The sequence below is a fragment of the Salvelinus namaycush genome, chromosome 35 (assembly GCF_016432855.1).
Source record: "Salvelinus namaycush isolate Seneca chromosome 35, SaNama_1.0, whole genome shotgun sequence".
NCBI lineage: Eukaryota > Metazoa > Chordata > Actinopteri > Salmoniformes > Salmonidae > Salvelinus > Salvelinus namaycush.
This window is the reverse complement of record NC_052341.1, coordinates 9,141,443-9,162,005: the sequence shown is the minus strand read 5'-3', so window position 1 is coordinate 9,162,005 and position 20,563 is coordinate 9,141,443.

Here is a 20,563-nt window from a genome sequence, read left to right as displayed (position 1 = left end):
TAGCTAGAGACCATAAATGAAACAGCTGTACCAAATCAGCATACTAATGAGCCACTAAACCTAACCCTAACCTTAACCACACTGCTAACCCTAATGCCTAACCCTAACCTTAAATTAAGACCAAAAAGCACATTTTTGTTTTCAGGAATTTTTACAATATAGCCAATTTTGACTTTGCAGCTGGCCTATCTAGTGGAAATCGTTCAGTCCTAACTCCAGGACAAGACTCACCATGACAATAAATGTCAACCTGCCTAATGGAGACTTTAAGGTTAATACATAGGCGACTTACAGTTAGTGCATTCGTCGTTAGGTAGCTAGATGGCACAACCACATATCACAGTCATTTTAAGGGTGGTAGGTAGCCTAGCAGTTAAGAGCTTTGGGCCAGTAACCAAAAGGGTGCTGGTTTGAATCCCAGAGCCGACTAGGTTGAAAAGAGCAAGGCACTTAACCCTAAGATAAGAGCGTCTGCTAAATGACGTACAAGTACAATTTCTCCTCCATAAAGTAGCCATCAGCAAAGACAGTGCTAGTAACAAAAGACAAGTGTTTCATTGATTTTTGCAAGAATCTCTTAATTGTTATGAGAAAATATTTAGATGAATAGGGATGATACGTATTGTTATGCTATTGTTATGCATAGTGTTATGCATATTGGTATGTATATTGTTATGCATATTGTTATGCATATTGTTATGTGTATTGTTATGTATATTGTTATGCGTATTGCTATGCTTATTGTTACGCTTATTAGTCCATATGTCTATTGTTATTCATTCATTAGTCTATTTAATTATTTTAAAGCATACTGTACATTCCGTATCACAACAGTCTAATGTTAAACTCTATAGTAGTTACTTACATTAAAAGTATGAGTTATAGAAAAATCCTCTTGTAGTTTCCCAATAAATTCCAGTACTGCATTTTTCAATGTATTCTTCCGACTGTTTAGATGTATTGGAGCAAAAGCTGATATCTGCCAACTGAAGTAACAAAGACAAGGAGGTGTCTCAACATGAGAAGCACTCTGTGGATGGAGGGTGTGGATTCCAGTTTTCTCATGCAAATAGCACCGGCTTCAAACTTGCTCACAGGCCAAGAGCTGCCATAAACCTGTTTCAGATAGGAGCCACACCCCTTCCTTCTTCAAGCGTTCAAAGTTCAATTATGGTGTGTAGACAATGGAGGTTTTGATAGTCAGTTATCTTTTCAAGCAAATTTAAAGGCTTTGCACTTTTTACATGTAATATGGTAATATGTAATTAAGCTTTAACTGTACTTGTTAACTTATTTGATGACACTTACCTATCATAAGTATTCACGCCCCTTGGATTTCTTCACATTTCATTGTGACAAAGTGGGATTAAAATGTATATAATTGTCATTTTTTGAAAATGATCTATACAAAATATTCTGTAATGTCTAAATGAAAGATTTTTGTAATAAAAAAAAAGATTAATGGCAAATAAAATACCAATTTACCTTGATTTAACCCCTGCCCCCTCCCCGAGTCAATATTATGTTCGAAACAACTTTGGCAGCTATTACAGTTGTGAGTCATCTTGGGTAAGTCTCTAAGAGCTTTGCACACCTGGATTGTGCAACATTTGTCCATTATTCTTTTCAAAATTCTTCAAGCTCTGTCAAGGTGTTGGTGACAATGGCTAGACAGCCATTTTAAAGTCTTGCCATAGATTTTCAAGTAGATTTAAGTCAAAACTATAACTTGGCCACTAAAGAACATTCACTGTCTTCTTGGTAAACAACTCCAGTGTACATTTGGCCTTGAAAGCAAGTTTTCCTCTCGGATTTTGTCTGTGCTTAGCTCCATCCTGTTTCTTTTTATCCTGAAAAACTCCCCAGTCTTTGCTGATGTCAACAATACCCATACCATGATGCAGCCACCACCATGCTTGAAAATAAGGACGCAGTTACTCAGTGATGTGTCCCAAACATAAGGCTTTGCATTTAGGTCAATGTACCATGTGTTTTTCTTGTTGCCTTGTTGCATGCAGGATGCATGTTTTTGTATTCTTCTTTTCAATCTGTCATTAAGGTCATTATTGTGGAGTCACTGCAATGTTGTTGATAAAAACCATGGTGTCATTAAGGTCATTATTGTGGAGTCACTGCAATGTTGTTGATAAAAACCATGGTGTCATTAAGGTCATTATTGTGGAGTCACTGCAATGTTGTTGATAAAAACCATGGTGTCATTAAGGTCATTATTGTGGAGTCACTGCAATGTTGTTGATAAAAACCATGGTGTCATTAAGGTCATTATTGTGGAGTCACTGCAATGTTAATGATAAAAACCATGGTGTCATTAAGGTCATTATTGTGGAGTCACTGCAATGTTGTTGATAAAAACCATGCCTTAAAATGCAAATTTGATTGCCATTTGTGTTTGCCTCTACATCACTCTGCCTGCTCAAACCAGATCCAAAAGTACCTGTCAATTTCCCACCATTCAACAATGATATACCAGTAGGCTACTATTATCAGGTTTATACTGTAGCAGTGGTACCCTGTGATGCATGTGGAGTCTGGAGCAATCCAACAGATTGTGAACCAATTACTTATTTCTGTGTGGTTGTCAACAAGCCAACAGGGCCTGGGCATTCTTTATTAATTCAACAGAGGGTGATTTTACAATGCTCCCTCAAATTTCAATGAATATTTTTATTTTGAATTCACCTTTATTTAACCAGGTAGGCCAGTTGAGAACAAGTTCTCATTTACAATTGCGACCTGGTCAAGATAAAGCAAAGCAGTGTGACAAAAACAACAACACAGAGTTACACATAAACAAACGTACAGTCAATAACACTGTTACGCACGCCTCTGAGAAGAGGGAACGCAACACCCTGCTACAACTCAACTCCCCGTGAAGTGAAAGAGGTATGGACTGTAGGTGCGAGTAAGGATGACAAAAGTCAGAATTTACCGTTTACTAGGATTTATTTCCTTAAACGGTAATATGGGGAAAAGGGGCTGGACGGAACCAAAGCAAAGAAAGTAAATATCAAAGCTTCCCCCTCTCCTATCTAACCTGCCTACCCACTACTTACCTATCTTAGCACCACCTGGTGCCCTAACCAAAATACAGGGGGTGGTCCGCCCAGGTCTTACCTAGTGTGCCTAGACATTGAATATACTACGGGTATATGTATGCCCACGGGCCTCTTGCCTAAGCACTCCCTAAGTGCCTTCCCCTTCCCCCCTGGGAACAAATGAAACAGAATAATTATTAACAATTTCACAAACACTTTACAACAAAACTGAGTAAACTAACTCAGGCCACTAAAGAAGCTTTGACAAAGCAACAAACACAGAACATATCAAAGCTGCTACCAACAACAACTAACACATTACATGCCACACTTTCTGTTAAACAACCAACACTATCACAATCTAATTCTCCAGCAAGGATCTCAGCCTGCCTATCATCTCTCCCTCTCTCTCTAATGATTTCTCCAAAATATTCAATCTCTCTCTCTCTAATCATTTCTCCAAAATATTCAATCTTCTCTCCTCCTGAACAGACCACTGGCTTTTATATAGCTTCAGGAGTCTAATTGGATACAGCTGCATCTTGACGAGGGGGCGGGGTCAGCTCTCTAATCATCCATTAGCCATTGAGTCGACCAATCAGCTGGTTGGGGAGGCTTCCAGGAAGCCATCTCCTGAAACACACACACTCAAATACAACACAGAAACTGGGGAACGTAACAAACACAAAATAAAAGAAAAATAGAAAGATATATGTACAGTGTGTGTAAATGTAGAAGAGTAGGGAGGTAGGAAATAAATAGGCCATAGAGGTGAAAATAATTACAATGTAGCATTAATACTGGAGTGATAGATGTGCAGATGATGATGTGCAAGTAGAGATACTGGGGTGCAAAACAGCAAGAGGGTAAGTAATAATATGGGGATGAGGTAGTCGGGTGTGCTATTTACAGATGGGCTGTGTACAGGTACAGTGATCGGTAAGCTGCTCTCACAGCTGATGCTTAAAGTTAGAGAGGGAGATATAAGACTCCAGCTTCAGAGATTTTTGCTATTTTGCAATATTGATCAATTAGGCATACAATTCCATATATCTCTGAGGCTATTTATAATTCTCTGTGTATCAGGGATTATTCTAGTTGACTAATAATCACTGCAATTATCCACTGAACAGCTCTTACATGACAACCATGTCAAACACTTACTTTGTTCCTTACCATATGAACTATTATTACCCTCCGAATGCGCACGGCTCAGGTTTTTCACCTGTTGTTTATTTGACAAGTGTATGCCGTGACCTCATGAAAACACAAGATTATTGTTCTCTATGTATTGTTATTGTTATCTATTTATTGATTATTGTTATCTATTTGTTATCTATGCTATTTGTAAGAGTGAATTATTTTGTACTAAGAAGCTCCACATGCAGTCTTCCTGCAGTGTATTTAATTGTTTTAAGGGATTGGGTTTCTCTTGACCCAAACCTACCACAATCCATCCCAAACAGACTACATCCAGTCAACATGACAGTCATTCTTGTGTAGCCAGAAACACTTTGATCAGGCAATGTATTGAAATGATCTCATCATGGTGAGAAGCTGCCTCTTCAGATTCAGCAAGGGAAGTGTGGAATACTAAATGAGGTTTAAACATTGCACTCCAAATCAGTGAGCCAATCAGAGTCACAGAGAATCCCTGAGTGAGGACATCTCTTATACCATGTACATAAGTGTAGCTGGAGCTAACTGAAAAGATTTGGAATACAGCAATCAGCCACAGTCTTTAGGGCAGAAGGTAGCCTAGCGGTTAGAACGTTAGGCCAGTAACCAAAAGCTTTCTGGTTTGAATACCCGAGCCAACAAGATGAAAAATCTGTTGATGTACCCTTGAGCAAAGCCACTTAACCCTAATTTGCTCCAAGGGTGCTGTATTACTATGGCTGACCCTGTAAAACAACACATTTCACTGTACCTAACTGGTGTGTGACAATATAGCATATATACTGTATATTTAAAAAATAAATCTCCCCTGGTGCCTTTGAATACCGCAAGCAGCCACAGTCTTTCATCACCCATGCCTGGTGAGAAATAGAACGAATCTGAGCAGGGCCTTTATTCCATTCATTCTATTAACCTAGCTAATAGAGTAATTTAGTAAATTAGAAATAACTGAAAGAATCTGATCAGGGCCTTTATTCCATTCATTCTATTAACCTAGCTAATAGAGTCATTTAGAAATAACTGAAAGAATCTGAGCAGGGCCTTTATTCCATTCATTCTATTAACCTAGCTAATAGAGTCATTTAGAAATAACTGGGGCAAATTGGTTTGAAGTATTAACGCTGCATTGAATTTATACTAATATTTGAGAAATATGAAAACGATGTATTTGAAATCGTGCCTAAAACTAAAAACATTTCCTGGGGTCATTTCAAACATAAAGAAGAGTACTTACACTTATCTGACATGTATGTCAAAGAATAAAATGATCAGATATCTCCGAGCACTTAGTTTCTTTACCAGTCTAGACTCAGTCAGACAGTGTGAGCTCCAGGGCTAAATGCCTACGTGGGGTGTGTAATTGCAGTAGTAGGTCAATGGGCAATAGACCACTATTCCCTTATTCAATCAAAGTTTTGCAGAGAGGGGGCCTTGGAGTCATACAGAGTTGACTAAATTAACTCTCATCTGGGGAGGCCAAATGTTGTTTTTTATCAGCCTGGGGAGAACAAATGTATTTTGTGTGTGGTTTTTTGTTATTTTTTATATTCAATTTAGTTCAACACATCGACTGACAAGGACACTCGGACTGCTGTTTCAGTTAAATCACCCTCATCTGCAAATCAGTGGCTCGCCTTATTTCCATGTTACTAAGCTAACATGTTTATTTCCTGAAGAGCAGCTTGCTTTGTGTTTGGACTGTCTGCCTATGAACAATGATGCTGCTTGTTTGTACTTTCAAACATCTATTTCTAATGAATCATCACACTACTAGGCCAACACACATCTATTCTATTTTATCTCATCTATTATGAGATAGAGACAGGAAATTAGGTTTGTGTTGGTGCCTGTGGCATTGGTTGTAGTGGATTTTCTGAAGTATTTACTTTCTGCCGCAGTTGGATCTTTTGTTTGGACTAAAACAATAGTATGCTTATCATTTACAACAACAAAAAACTTGGTTAAACAGAAACATGAATGTTGAATGATGGTATATGGTGTTGTTAAAAAAAAAAATCTATGATACTAATACACTGATTGAGATAAAGCCAGAAATTGTTTTTTGATAAAATAAAAAGATACCAGTGTACATGACAAAGACATAATTATTACCATCATCGTGTGTCTTGTCAGTCCAACGGCTCCTATGAATACAAATATTATCTTAGAATGCATGTGTAAAATTCAAAGCATGTTATCTTGACTTCTTCAGAATTTAATGTTCAAACCTAGGCCAGTGAATCAGACAAGATTTGCATTTTTGTCCACAAAGCCCCTGTGTCTTTGTGTCCTGAGATATAGTAGGGGAGACCGGGGATGGTTGTAACACTTCTCACCTTTTCATCCGCGTCTCAGAGATCGTTTATGGTAGTGTATTCAAAACATGATACAAACAACCTACATCTATCCTTTACCAATTGGTGAGGTTATTATACATGTAAATCAAACTGCAAATGCACGGTGTTGTCTTAAATACAAGGAGTGAAGTGTTACAATCTACCCCATGGTCTGGGTTAGCTGTAAGTGCTTGGGGTGAATTGTAACAGATTGAAAAAGTGCATAAATCATGACATGCAACTAATTATTGAGACCATGAGAGCAACATTGCCATGTTGAACCTTTTGTTTGGCAGAAATAATAATAAATATAAATAATAAAATGTTTATTATTTTACCCTCCACTAAATGGTATTTCTCAACCAAACAACAACTAGGCTAAACTAAACACCTGAACGTTTGTGGTGTGTGTGTGTGTGTGTGTGTGTGTGTGTGTGTGTGTGTGTGTGTGTGTGTGTGTGTGTGTGTGTGTGTGTGTGTGTGTGTGTGTGTGTGTGTGTGTGTGTGTGTGTGTGTGTGTGTGTGTGTGTGTGACTGAATGTTGGACATGTTCACTTAATCAGAGTCACAGTTGTGACAGTGGTATGGCTGTACTGGGGTACAGGCTTGGTGGGCCCATCATTTGCATTCCCAGAACTCTGCACCGAGACCTCCTTGGACTTGAAAGTGTTAAAGGGCTCCATGCACACAATGCAGAAGTTTTCCTCGTATAGAGGAATCTGAATCTTCTGCTTCAGTGTGATTTGTCTTGGCTTTTCTCTCAGGCAGGATTGTTTTTAGTTGTTATTCAGTAAGATTTGGCTTGGCTTGCTTCTTTCCAGCAGTTTTGTTAGGCAGGGCTGAGTGCTTGACTTGTTATGCTCTTCTTCCAGTACATGCTTGGGTGAATCCATCAAAATCACAGTTTTTCTTCTTTTCCTACCCCTTGTTGTAATTTTCCTGGGCCCTGCTTTTGGGAAGGGGCGTACATCAACTGGGTTGAAATCAGAAGAGTAATCAGGTGTTTCCCAGCCACAGCCTGATACATGTGGGGAGGTGCCCTGTGAAATGTCTGGAGAGGTGCCCTGTGAAGTGGCTGGAGAGACGGCCTGGAAGGCAGCTGGAGAGGTGCCCTGTGAAGTGGTTGGAGAGACGGCCTGGAAGGCAGCTGGAGAGGTGCCCTGTGAAGTGGTTGGAGAAGTGGCCTGGATAGCAACTGGAGAGGTGGGCTGGATAGCAGTGGGCACAGTGGGCATAAATCAGCTGCCCTCAAGAGATACTCTGACAGCTTCTGCTCCTGCTTTTCCATGAAGACCCTGTTTCTACTACTGTAGCCTACATGAGGAAGCTCTCTCAACCCCTTCTCCAGTAGCTTCTTTCTCGCTTTGCAGAATCTGTACAGCATTACATGACATATGCCATACAACTTTGCAACCGATCTGATTGACTTCCCCTGCTTTGCTACATAATTTGATGCTCTTTTCAAAGTGTGAAGAGGTACTCCCTGTCTGTCTTTCTTTTCCACTATCTAGGCATGCTGATATGAAAAGAAAACATGTACCAAAAACATCCAGTTTTACTCAGGGTAGGTTTAAACATTTTCTCACAAGTTGTTACCACTACCCCTGACCCTTGTAGCCCTTAGCTAGCTTCCATTTTAGATAAATGTTAAAACTTTAGCATTGCTAACTTGAATCAAATATCCCTACACAGACTGGTTAGAAACATGACATACGTTTGGTGAATGGAACTACAAAGCAGTTGATGCCATCACAGAAACACAATTGGTCAAAATAATTACTTTCTTACTTCAAAAAATGTTTATCACAGGGACTTGCTTTTAAACATGAGGGTTCAGGACTAAACTGAGCATGTGCACAGTGAATCCCGTAATTCTACCTCTCTCCTGATTGGAGGAATTGCAAGTGTTACAACTGTCCCATGTTACAACAGCTACTGTATACCTGAATATATCATAATATGAATGAAATGCCTCTGGTAGTTAGTTCCCCAATTCTGAACCTGAAAGGAATCAGGTAGGACAAAATATGATCTTGCATTTTCCAGCTATAATCTGGAAGTGGGTGTAGTAGTCATTTAGTCCATGTAAGGTATGTCTTTTGTCATTAACTGTGCATTACTTCACCTGAAGCTGCATCACTGGTAAGTCTCCCTGGGAAATTCAAGCCCTGCTGTGATGTTGTCCTTATCTGTGACTGGCAGGCTGTCTGGGTCTGACTCATGCCCAGACATGTGTCTTGTCATTCCCAACTCTGATGTAAGCACAATGAAGCTCTGGGATGCCACTCCTTCTAACAAACTGTGTGTGGTTATGCTTAAGAAACAATGTGTGTAGCCCTACTGTCATATTTAGGTAAGGGATGAACGCAGACGGTCTGTACATTATCTGGAAATAATGAAGGATGTGGTAAGGACGACCGACAAGGCCCTTTTTAAATAAAATTAAAATATACTAATAGTCTCTCCTTACGTTCATAACAAAATGCACCAAGTCTGGAACAGCTTCTACCCCCAAGCCATAAGACTTCTAAACAAGACGGCTAAATAGCTAATCAAATGGCTTCACAATGCTACCTGCATTGACTCTAAACTAACTTTCTTGCACTGGCTCTATGCACACACACTGGACTCTACCCACACGCTCACACATACTTACACTGACACCCCAACACACACATACACACACACTACATACGCCCACACAATTATAACATGCACACACATGCATAATGACACCACACATACTCACATACACACACACACACTTTCACACTCACCACATACGCTGCTAACACTGTCTATTATGTAACCGGTTGCCTAGTCACTTTACCCCGACATTACCTATATGTACAGTACATATAGTAGCTACGTCAACTACTTCATACCCCTGCACATCGACTCGGTACTGGTACTCCCTGTATATAGCCATGTTATTTCTCCTCCCTATATATAGCCATAATATTTTGTCATTATTTCGATTCATTATTCACTGTATTTATACCTCGGGTCACCATTAAACATTTTTCTTTAAATTTGTATCTTTACCTCTGCATTGTTGGAAAAGGACTCGTAAGTAAGCATTTCACTGTTAGCCTACAACTGTTCTCTACGACGCATGTGACAAAAAAATTTGACCTGATTTTATTATGAAAACGTTACATCTGTCGGGAAGCTGTGGGACAAAAGGATTATGAGGAACAATTATACCCGTGTGCTGGTTTTTACATGAATGATTCGTTGGATGTATCAGGATTTGATAAAGTTACTAGAACAGATCGTACATCATATACAGCGCATTTGGAAAGCATTCAGACCCCTTGACTTTTTCCACATTTTGTTACGTTACAGCCTTATTCTAAAATAGATCAAATAAAAAATGTTTCTCATCAATCTCCACACAGCACCCCATAATGACAAAGCAAAAACAGGTTTTAGATTTTTTTGCAAATGTATTAAACCTAAATACAGAAATACCTTATTTACATACTGTAAGTATTCAGGCTCTTTGCTATTAGGCTCAAAATTTAGCTCAGGTGCATCCTGTTTCCACTGATCATCTTTGAGATGTTTCCACAAACTTCATTAGAGTCCACCTGTCGTAAATTCAATTGATTGGACATGATTTGGAAAGGTGCACACCTGTCTATATAAGGTCCCATAGTTGACAGTGCATGTCAGAGCAAAAACCAAGCCATGAGGTCGAAGGAATTGTCCGTAAAGCTCCGAGACAGGATTGTGTAGTGGCACAGATCTGGGGAAGGGTGCCAAAACATTTCTGCAGCATTGAAGGTCCCCAAGAACACAGTTGCCTCCATCATTCTTAAATGAAAGAAGTTGGGAACCACCAAGACTCTTCCTTAAGCTGGCCACCTGGCCAAACTGAGCAATCGGGGGTGAAGGGCATAGGTCAGGGAGGTGACGATGGTCACTCTGACAGAGCTCCAGAGTTCCTCTGTGGAGATGGGAGAACCTTCCAGAAGGACAACCATCTCTGCAGTTCTCCACCAATCAGGCCTTTATGGTAGAGTAGCCAGACGGAACCTACCCCTCAGTAAAAGGCACATAACAGTCTGCTTGGAGTTTGCCAAAAGGCACCTAAGGGGCTATTAGACCATGAGACAAAGTTCTCTGGTCTGATGAAACAAAGATTGAACTCTTTGGACTGAATGCCAAGCGTCACATCTGGAGGAAACTCTTTCACCATCCCTACGGTGAAGGTGGCGAGAAAGATGGCGCCGGAGAGGATGGCTGCTGTTTTATTAGCTCTTAACCAACCATGCTATTTTGTTTGTTTTTTCGCATTGTTTGTAAATTATTTTGTACATATGTTGCTGCTACCGTCTCTTATGACTGAAAATAGCTTCTGGACATCAGAACAGCGATTGCTCACCTCGAATTGGACAAATAATTTTTCTTTAATGAGTTGGACGGGATATACTCCAAACACCCAAACAGGCCCTCATCATTCGCTGGAGAAAGAAACTGAGATGTTGCGGATAGAGATCGGGGTCTTTTATGAGAATCAGGCGAAGAGTGGCTAATCTGCCTTTGCCATTCGTACTGTTGGCTAACGTTCAATCGCTGGAAAATAAATGGGATGTACTGAAAGCACGTATATCCTACCAACGGGACATTAAAAACTGTAATATCTTATGTTTCACCGAGTCGTGGCTGAACGACGACATTAATAACATACAGTTGGCAGGTTATACACTCTATCTGTAGGATGGAACAGCAGCCTCTTGTAAGACACGGGGTGTCTAGGCTACCTTTACTCCACACACAGAGATGCGTACAAAGCTCTCCCTCACCCTCCATTTGGCAAATCTGACCATAATTCTATCCTCCTGATTCCTGCTTACAAGCAAAAATTAAAGCAGGAAGCACCAGTGACTCGGTCTATAAAAAAGTGGTCAGATGAAGCAGATGCTAAACTACAGGACTGTTGTGTTAGCACAGACTGGAACATGTTCCGAGATTCTTCCGATGGTATTGAGGAGTACACCACATCAGTCACTGGCTTCATCAATAAGTGTGTCGATGACGTCATCCCCACAGTGACTATACGTGCATACCCCAACCAGAAGCCATGGATTACAGGCAATATTCATACGGGATTCTAACCCGGAAGCTTATAAGTAATCTCGCTATGCCCTCCGACGAACCATCATACAGGCAAAATGTCAATACAGGAATAAGATCGAATCGTACTACACCGGCTCCGACGCTCGTCGGATGTGGCAGGGCTTGCAAACTATTACAGACTACAAAGGGAATCACAGCCGAGAGCTGCCCAGTGACACGAGCCAACCAGACGAGCTAAATACATGTTATGCTAAATAACTTCTATGCTCACTTTGAGGCAAGCAACACTGAAACATGCATGAGAGCATCAGCTGTTCTGGACGAATGTGTGATCACGCTCTCCGCAGCCGATGTGAGTAAGACCTTTAAACAGGTCAATATTCACAAGGCCGCAGGGCCAGACTGATTACCAGGACGTGTACTCCAAGCACGTGCTGACCAACTGGCAAGTGTCTTCACTGACATTTTCAACCTCTCCCTGTCTGAGTCTGTAATACCAACATGTTTCAAGCAGACCACCATAGTCCCTGTGCCCAAGAACACTAAGGTAACCTGCCAAAATGACTACCGACCCGTAGCACTCACATCTGTAGCCATGAAATGCTTTGAAAGGCTGGTCATGGCTCACATTAACACCATTATCCCAAAAACCCTAGGCCCACTCCAATTTGCATACCGCCCCAACAGATCCACAGATGATGCAATCTCTATTGCACTGGACACTGCCCTTTCACACCTGGACAAAAGGAACACCTATGTGAGAATGCTTTTCATTGACTACATCTCAGTGTTCAACACCATAGTGCCCTCAAAGCTCATCACTAAGCTAAGGACCCTGGGACTAAACACCTCTCTCTGCAACTGGATCCTGGACATCCTGACGGGCCACCCTCAGGTGGTAAGGGTAGGTAACAACACATCCGCCGCGCTGATCCTCAACACGGGGACCCCTCAGGGGTGTATGCTCAGTCCCCTCCTGTACTCCCTGTGTTACGCAAGCCTCTATGAAGAGGGAATGCAACACCCTGCTACAACTCAACTCTCAATGAAGTGAAGGAGGTATGGACTGTAGGTGTGAGTAAGGATGACAAAAGGCAGAGAATTGTACCGTTTACAAGGAATTTATTCCGTCACACGGGAATTTGGGGGAAAAGGGGCTGGACGGAACCAAAGCACAGAAAGTAAATATCAAAGCCCCCTCTCCTACCTTACCTGCCTACCCACTACTTACCTAACTTAGCACCACCTGGTGCGCTAACCAAAATACAGGGGGTGGTCCGCCCAGGTCTTTCCTAGTGTGCCTAGACAGTGAATATACTACGGGTATATGTATGCCCGCGGGCCTCTTGCCTAAGCACTCCCTAGGTGCCTTCCCCTTCCCCCCTGGGAACAACTGAATCAGAATTATCCAAATGTAATTAAACAATTTCAAGAATCAAAAACACAGTTCCATTAGCACACACATACCAAAAATACTTAACAAAACCTGTCTCTGAGCCACAACCAAGACAGGACATCAAATCAGCTCTCTCTCTCAGCAACAACCACAGAACATAACCATCTCTGTTAGCAACAACCAACATAATGACCCTCAGCCATCAACCTCCTCTCTCAGCAATGATCTGTCTGCAATGATCTTTCTTAGCAACCACCAACATAATGACCCTCAGCCATCAACCTCCTCTCTCAGCAATGATCTCTCAGCAATGATCTGTCTGCAATGATCTTTCTTAGCAACCACCAACATAATGACCCTCAGCCATCAACCTCCTCTCTCAGCAATGATCTCTCAGCAATGATCTGTCTGCAATGATCTTTCTTAGCAACCACCAACATAATGACCCTCAGCCATCAACCTCCTCTCTAAGCAATGATCTCTCAGCAATGATTTGTCTGCAATGATCTTTCTTTTTGAGCAACAGAACACTGGTTTTTACATAGCTTCAGAAGGCATTGGTAATTGGAGACAGCTGCGTCCTGACGAGGGGGCGGGGTCAGCTCTCCAATTAGCCATGGAGTCGACCAATCAGCTGCTTGGGGGGGATTTCAGGAAGCCATCCTGAAACACACACCTAACAAACCACAACACAGAAACTGGGGAACGTAACAACTCATGACTGCACGGCCAGGCCAGACTCCAACACCATTATTAAGTTTGCCGATGACACAACAGTGGTAGGCCTGATCACCGACAACGATGAGACAGCCTATAGGGAGGAGGTCAGTGACCTGACTGTGTGGTGCAAGGACAACAACCTCTCCCTCAACGTGATCAAGACAAAGGAGATGATTGTGTACTACAGGAAAAGGAGTACGCCCCTATTCTCATCGATGGGGCTGAAGTGAAGCAGGTTGAGAGCTTCAAGTTCCTTGGCGTCCACATCACCAACAAACTAGCATGGTTCAAGCACACCAAGACCATCATGGGGAGGGCACGACAAAACCTATTCCCCCTCAGGAGATTGAAAAGATTTGGCATGGGTCCTCAGATCCTCAAAAGGTTTTACAGCGGCACTATCGAGAGCATCCTGACGGAGTGCGTCACAGCCTGATATGGTAACTGCTCGGCCTCCAACCGCAAGGCACTACAGAGGATAGTGCGTATGGTCCAGTACATCACCGGGGCCAAGCTCCCTGCCATCCAGGACCTCTATACCAGGCGATGTCAGAGGAAGGCCCTAAAAATGGTTAAAGACTTCAGCCACCCTAGTCATAGACTGTTCTCTCTGATACCGTACGGCAAGCGGTACCGGAGCGCCAAGTCTAGGTCCAAGAGGCTTATAAACAGCTTCTACCTGCTAAACCATAAGACTCCTGAACATCTAATCAAATGAATACCCAGACTATTTGCATTGCCCCCCCGCCCCCCTCTTCTACGCTGCTGCTACTCTCTGTTATTATCTATGCATAGTCACTTTAATAACTCTACCTACATGTACATATTACCTCAATTACATTGACACCGGTGCCGCTGCACATTGACTCGGTACCCCCTGTATATAGCCCCGCTATTGTTATTTACTGCTGCTATTTAATTATGTGTTATTCTTCTCTCTTACATTTTTTAGGCATTTTATTAAAACTGCATTGTTGGTGAAGGGCTTGAAAGTAAGCATTTCACTGAATGGTCTACACCTGTTGTATTCGACGCATGTGACAAATACAATTTTATTTTATTTGAATTGAAGCATGGTGGCGGTTGCATCATGCTGTGGGGATGTTTTTCAGCGACAGGGACTGGGGGACTAGTCATGATCGAGGGAAAGATGAACGGAGGAAAGTACAGAGAGATCCTTTATGAAAACCTGCTCTAGAGCGCTCAGGACCTCAGACTGAGGCGAAGGTTCACCTTCCAACAGGACAACAACCCAAAGCACACAGCCAAGACAATGCAGGAGTGGCTTCGGGACAAGTCTCTGAATGTCCTTGAGTGGCCCAGCCAGAGACCGGACTTGAACCCGATCGAACATCTCTATAAATAGCTGTGCAGAAATGCTCCCCATCCAACCTGATAGAGCTTGAGAGGATCTGCAGAGAAGAATGGGAGAAACTCCCCAAATACAGGTGTGCCAAGCTTGTAGCATCATACCCAAGAATACTTGAGGCTGTAATAGTTGCCAAAGGAGCTTTAACAAAGTACAGAGTAAACGGTCTGAATACTTATGTAACTGTGATATTTCATTTTTTAAATTTGAAACACATTCACAAAATTGTCTAAAAACCTGTTTTTGCTTTGTCATTATGTGTTATTGTGTGTAGATTGATACATTTTAGAATAAGGCTGTAACGTAACAAAATGTGGAAAAAGTCAAGGGGTCTGAATACTTTCCGAATGCACTGTATAATCAGTGTGTATCTGATTGGATGTTGAAGAGAAGTAAAAGGATGAATTCGAGGCTGAAAGAAGTGACGTCGACGAGCATTACATTGACTAAAGAGTCCAGACTTAAAACAATTAATTCAGAGGAGATGTGCTCAGGGTTCCCATACACAGTCTAATAATTTCAGTTTCTATCGTTCTGCATCAGACGAGGTTAATGAATTTTTAGTGACCTATAGCTCTTCTCCAGAGGGATGTTTTGAGTTAAGGTAATTTAGTTATTTTGAGCACAATTATGCTGTGTTCATGACATCTCATAAATTCATAAATACGAGCATATGGAAAAAATCCACTTAAACCCCCCTCCATCTTGTAATTACTAGTGGGAAACTTGTCTATCATACCTGTGCTCCGACTTCTCCCACATTGTGAACTCCGACATCACATACTAAGGGAATTAACTTGATAACAGCATTTTCAGCAGAAAATATGTTAGATGTTACATACAAAATACAAATATTCAAAGAAAATATACAAAAATAGCATTCATAAAAACCAATCTATTCCTATGGTTTTTGAATACTATACTGTAACTCATTTCCGAGCATGATAGCTGTACTTTTCTTTAATGGATGATGCAACTTGTTCGCCATTAGCCAATCGACGCTCTCAACGAGTCCACATTCTCTGACTTTTCACGGAAAACTTGGTTACAGACCATTTAGCTAGGCCTAGGACCCCTAGACTTAGCGTGAGCAGCAATATCATTAGGCTAGCTAGATGGTTTCGTAATATATGAGGGCTCGTCCAGGATGCTCTGGATTGATACAATGTATATGTTTTTAGTTTTATATGTACAATTAAACACAAAAACTACATTTTAACTGTTTAACATATTTAGTGTTGACAATACCCCAAAAAGACAGGATATTCCAAATTTGACCTATGAACATCAATAGCTGTAGCAGGTGTAATAAGCTGAGTTTGCTGTAAAACTTTGGTGCACATTTCAAAATTGGACATTTTCGTACGTGCCAAGTTGGAGGTAGAAATTCCTTTATTCAGATGTTTTAATTACACAACCAAAATGTAATGCTTAAGGCCTTTACTTTGTGCAGTTTTCAGAGACTAAATAGCTCAACTGATGGCAACTGACTCACACATGTTACAGGATGACTTTTAATTCCCATTCAAAGCAAAGTAAAAACATTTAAACATATTTATGACTCATTGACAGTCAAAGCCATAGACACAAAACAAAAATGTGCATCAGAGTTGTATCTTTCTTTAGAATTTGTTGGGCTGTTTCTAGCCTAAAGCACAAATACCTCAATTCGTCAACAGCCTTAATTCGTCGGGGCATGACTCTACAATGTGTCAAAAGTGTTCCACAGGGATGGTTGCCCATATTGACTCCAATGCTTCCCACAGTTGTGTCAAGTTGGCTGGATGTCCTTTGGGTGGTGGACCATTCTTGATACACATGTACATTCTTGAAACTGTTGAGTGTGAAAAACCCAACAGCGTTGCAGTTCTTGACACAAACCAGTGCGCCTGGCACCTACTACCATACCCCGTTCAAAAGCACTTAATTTTTTGTCTAGCCTATTCACCCTCTGAATGACATACATACACAATCCCATGTCTCAACTGTCTCAAGGCCTAAAAATCCTTCTTTAACCTGTCTCCTCCCCTTCATCTACACTTATTGGAGTGGCTTTAACAAGTGACATCAATAAGGGATCATAGCTTTCACCTGGATTTACCTGATCTATGTCAATGGAAAGCGCAGTTGTTCTTAATGTTTTGTATACTCGATGTACAATAGATATACAATCAACATACGCTGGTTGACTTGAGTGAGGATGTATGTGATACCATTTCTATAAATAATATTTTTCTCCTTCAACAAATATGAATTAGCTGAATTAGCATTTGACATACAGTATTAGAACTAGCGATACCCAGTAGATTCAGAAAGTAAACAGCATAGTGGGTCAATTTCCGTAACAACTAAGAGTGTTGAAGCGCGAGGCTCAACCCCTCCTCTGTTTTGATGCCAAGGCTACCACGCTGGGAACAGTGAACCCCTGCACAAGCACAGATACTGCGTGTGAAGTCTTGCATCTCGGTCATCTCAATATCTGAGGTGCTGTTTGTGGCAACGTCATTTCGCTGAGTCTACCTTTAACATGTGCAATTGTAGCTGTCCATCATTTTGAATATAGCAGTCCAAACTTAAAGATTGTTTTTAATCATATCAACAACACATTTTTTTAAATATTCAAATGGATGTTGACAACTCTGTTGGATTTCTTCAATGTCTGTTCAGTGGTTCTCTATATTAGAATGCTAATTTTTGAGGCCTATCGTCGTTAAAGAAAACCGCTGAATGGATCGGAGAGCCGCTTGATAAGCCTTTAGAGCAGGGTTCCCCAACTGAACAGGTGATTTTATTTGACCCCCCCCAAAAAAGTGTTTTATTGTTGGACATATGACTGTTAAAACACCAGCAAATCATCTCCAGGTGATTTTAATTTTGGAAATCCAAAGTATTCCCACGTATAATAGAGAGATACACTATATATGCAAAAGTAGTGGAATCGGCTATTTCAGCCACACCCGTTGCTGAAGGGTGTATAAAATTGAGCACACAGCCATGCAATCTCCATAGACAAACATTGGCAATAGAATGGGACTTACTGAAGAGCTGTGACTTTCAATGTGGCACCGTCATAGGATGCTACCTTTTCAACAAGTCAGTTCTTCAAATTTCTTCCCTGTTAGAGCTACCCTAGTCAACTGTAAGTGCTGTTATTGTGAATTGGAAATGTCTAGGAGCAACAACGGCTCAGCCGCGAAGTGGTAGGCCACACAAGCTCACAGAGTGTTGAAGCGCGTAGCGCGTAAAAATCTGTCCCCGATTGCAACACTCACTACCGAGTTCCAAGCTGCCTCTGGAAGCAACGTCAGATCATGAACTGCTAGTTGGGACCTTCATCAAATCGGTTTCAATGGCCGAGCAACAGCACACAAGCTTAAGATCACTATGCGCAATGCCAAGCGTCGGCGTGGAGTGGTGGTGTAAAACTCGCTGCCATGGGACTCAGGAGAAGTGGAAACGCGTTCTCTGGAGTGATGAATCATGCTTCATCATCTGGTCGTCCAACAGACAAATCTGGATTTGGCAGATGCCAGGAAAATACTACCTGCCCCAATGTATGCCAACTGTAAAGTTTGGTGGAACAGGAACAATGGTCTGGGGCTGTTATTCATGGTTTGGGCTAAGTCCCTTAGTTCCAGTGAAGGGAAATCTTAACGCTACAGCATGCAATGACATTCTAGACGATTCTGTGCTTCCAACTTTGTGGCAACAGTTTGGGGAAGTGTCACACCCTGATCTGTTTCACCTGTCTTTGTGATTGTCTCCACCCCCCTCCAAGTGTCGCCCATCTTCCACATTATCCCCTGTGTATTTATACCTGTGTTCTCTGTTTGTCCGTTGCCAGTTCGTCTTGTTTGTCAAGTCAACCAATATTTTTGTGTCAGCTCCTGCTTTTCCCCAGTCTCTCTTTTCTCGTTCTCCTGGTTTTTGACCCTTGCCTGTTCTGACCCTGTACCCACCTGACCACTCTGCCTGCCCCTGACCCTGCCTGCCGTCCTGTACCTTTGCCCCTGTTGCTGTAATGAACATTGTTACTTCGACATGTTCTGCATCTGGGTCTTACCTTGATACCTGATAGGGAAGGCCCTTTCCTGTTTCAGCATGACAATTCCCCCGTGCACAAGGTGAGGTCCATACAGAAATGGTTTGTCGAGATCGGATGAATTGGAACGCCGACTGCGAGCCAGGCCTAATCGCCCAAAATCAGTGCCCGACCTCACTAATGCCCTTGTGGCTGAATGGAAGCAGGTCCCCACAGCAATGTTCCAACATCTAGTGGAAAGCCTTCCCAGAAGAGTGGATGCTGTTAATGCCCATGATTTTGGAATGAGATGTTCGCCGAGCAGGTGTCCACATACTTTTGGTCATGTAGTGTAGATGTAATAGCATATAAATATAAGCAAGGTTTTAAATGATTATATTTTTGTCAAATATTATATCTGTTTGGGCTTCTTGCAGTGAATTTGCAGTCTACAAATTATTGGTTATAATTTTTGGCCCCCCGACCATCCACTCAAGAAACAAAATGGCCTGTGGCTGAATCTAGTTGATGATCCCTGCTTTAGAGATTAAAATTCTCTGTGGATGTGCGCAGTTTCGTTCGGGAATATCGAGGATTGACGGAAAAAATACAAGAGGAAAAAGTCTATTTAATATGCATGGTGCAATCAGAACTAAATATAGTAGCAACTATGGTCGCCACTGTAATTAACTTGATCTAGGCTTCTTGTCTGGAGAAATGTGTCCACTGTTATGTAATTAAAACTGTAATTAACTATAATTTAGTTAATTGTATGTAGTGCAAAGTATTGACAACTCTGAAGTGGAAATGGGTAGAGAGATGCTGTAAAGTAGAATAACATATACAATTTGTCAAAATGAGAAATGTTTCAATTAGTTATGTTCTGAGTCAGTACAAAGAAATCACAGGGACACACAGGTACAACACCAACACCACATAGATGTACTTGCATTATGTATAATAAAATGTTTATTCGCATGTATTAAGGTCAGTAATCAGTAATTTTTGAAAAGATGACGAAATATTTTATTCAATGTTGGAACAAACTAATTTATCCCAAAATACAAGTCAGAATGATTAAGTAATTATATCAATCACTTCAAAAAGGATTCTCTTTCATCCCAGTGGAGCATGTAGTTTCACAATCTCCGGAAAAATGTTGCATTCCATAAATGTTTATACAATAGCAAAAGCAGTTGAATTTATTGCATGCTGTCACATCTGCTAATAATGATCAGAAGTCCTCTTTGTCAATACTATAGGGAATGACTCTCTGTAACACTTTATTTGAAACGTCCGTAATAAACCATTAATAAGGCATTTATAAACTATTTATAATGCGATTACAAACAGTACTCAACATTTATTAATCATTACTCCCACATTCATAAATGTTAGCAA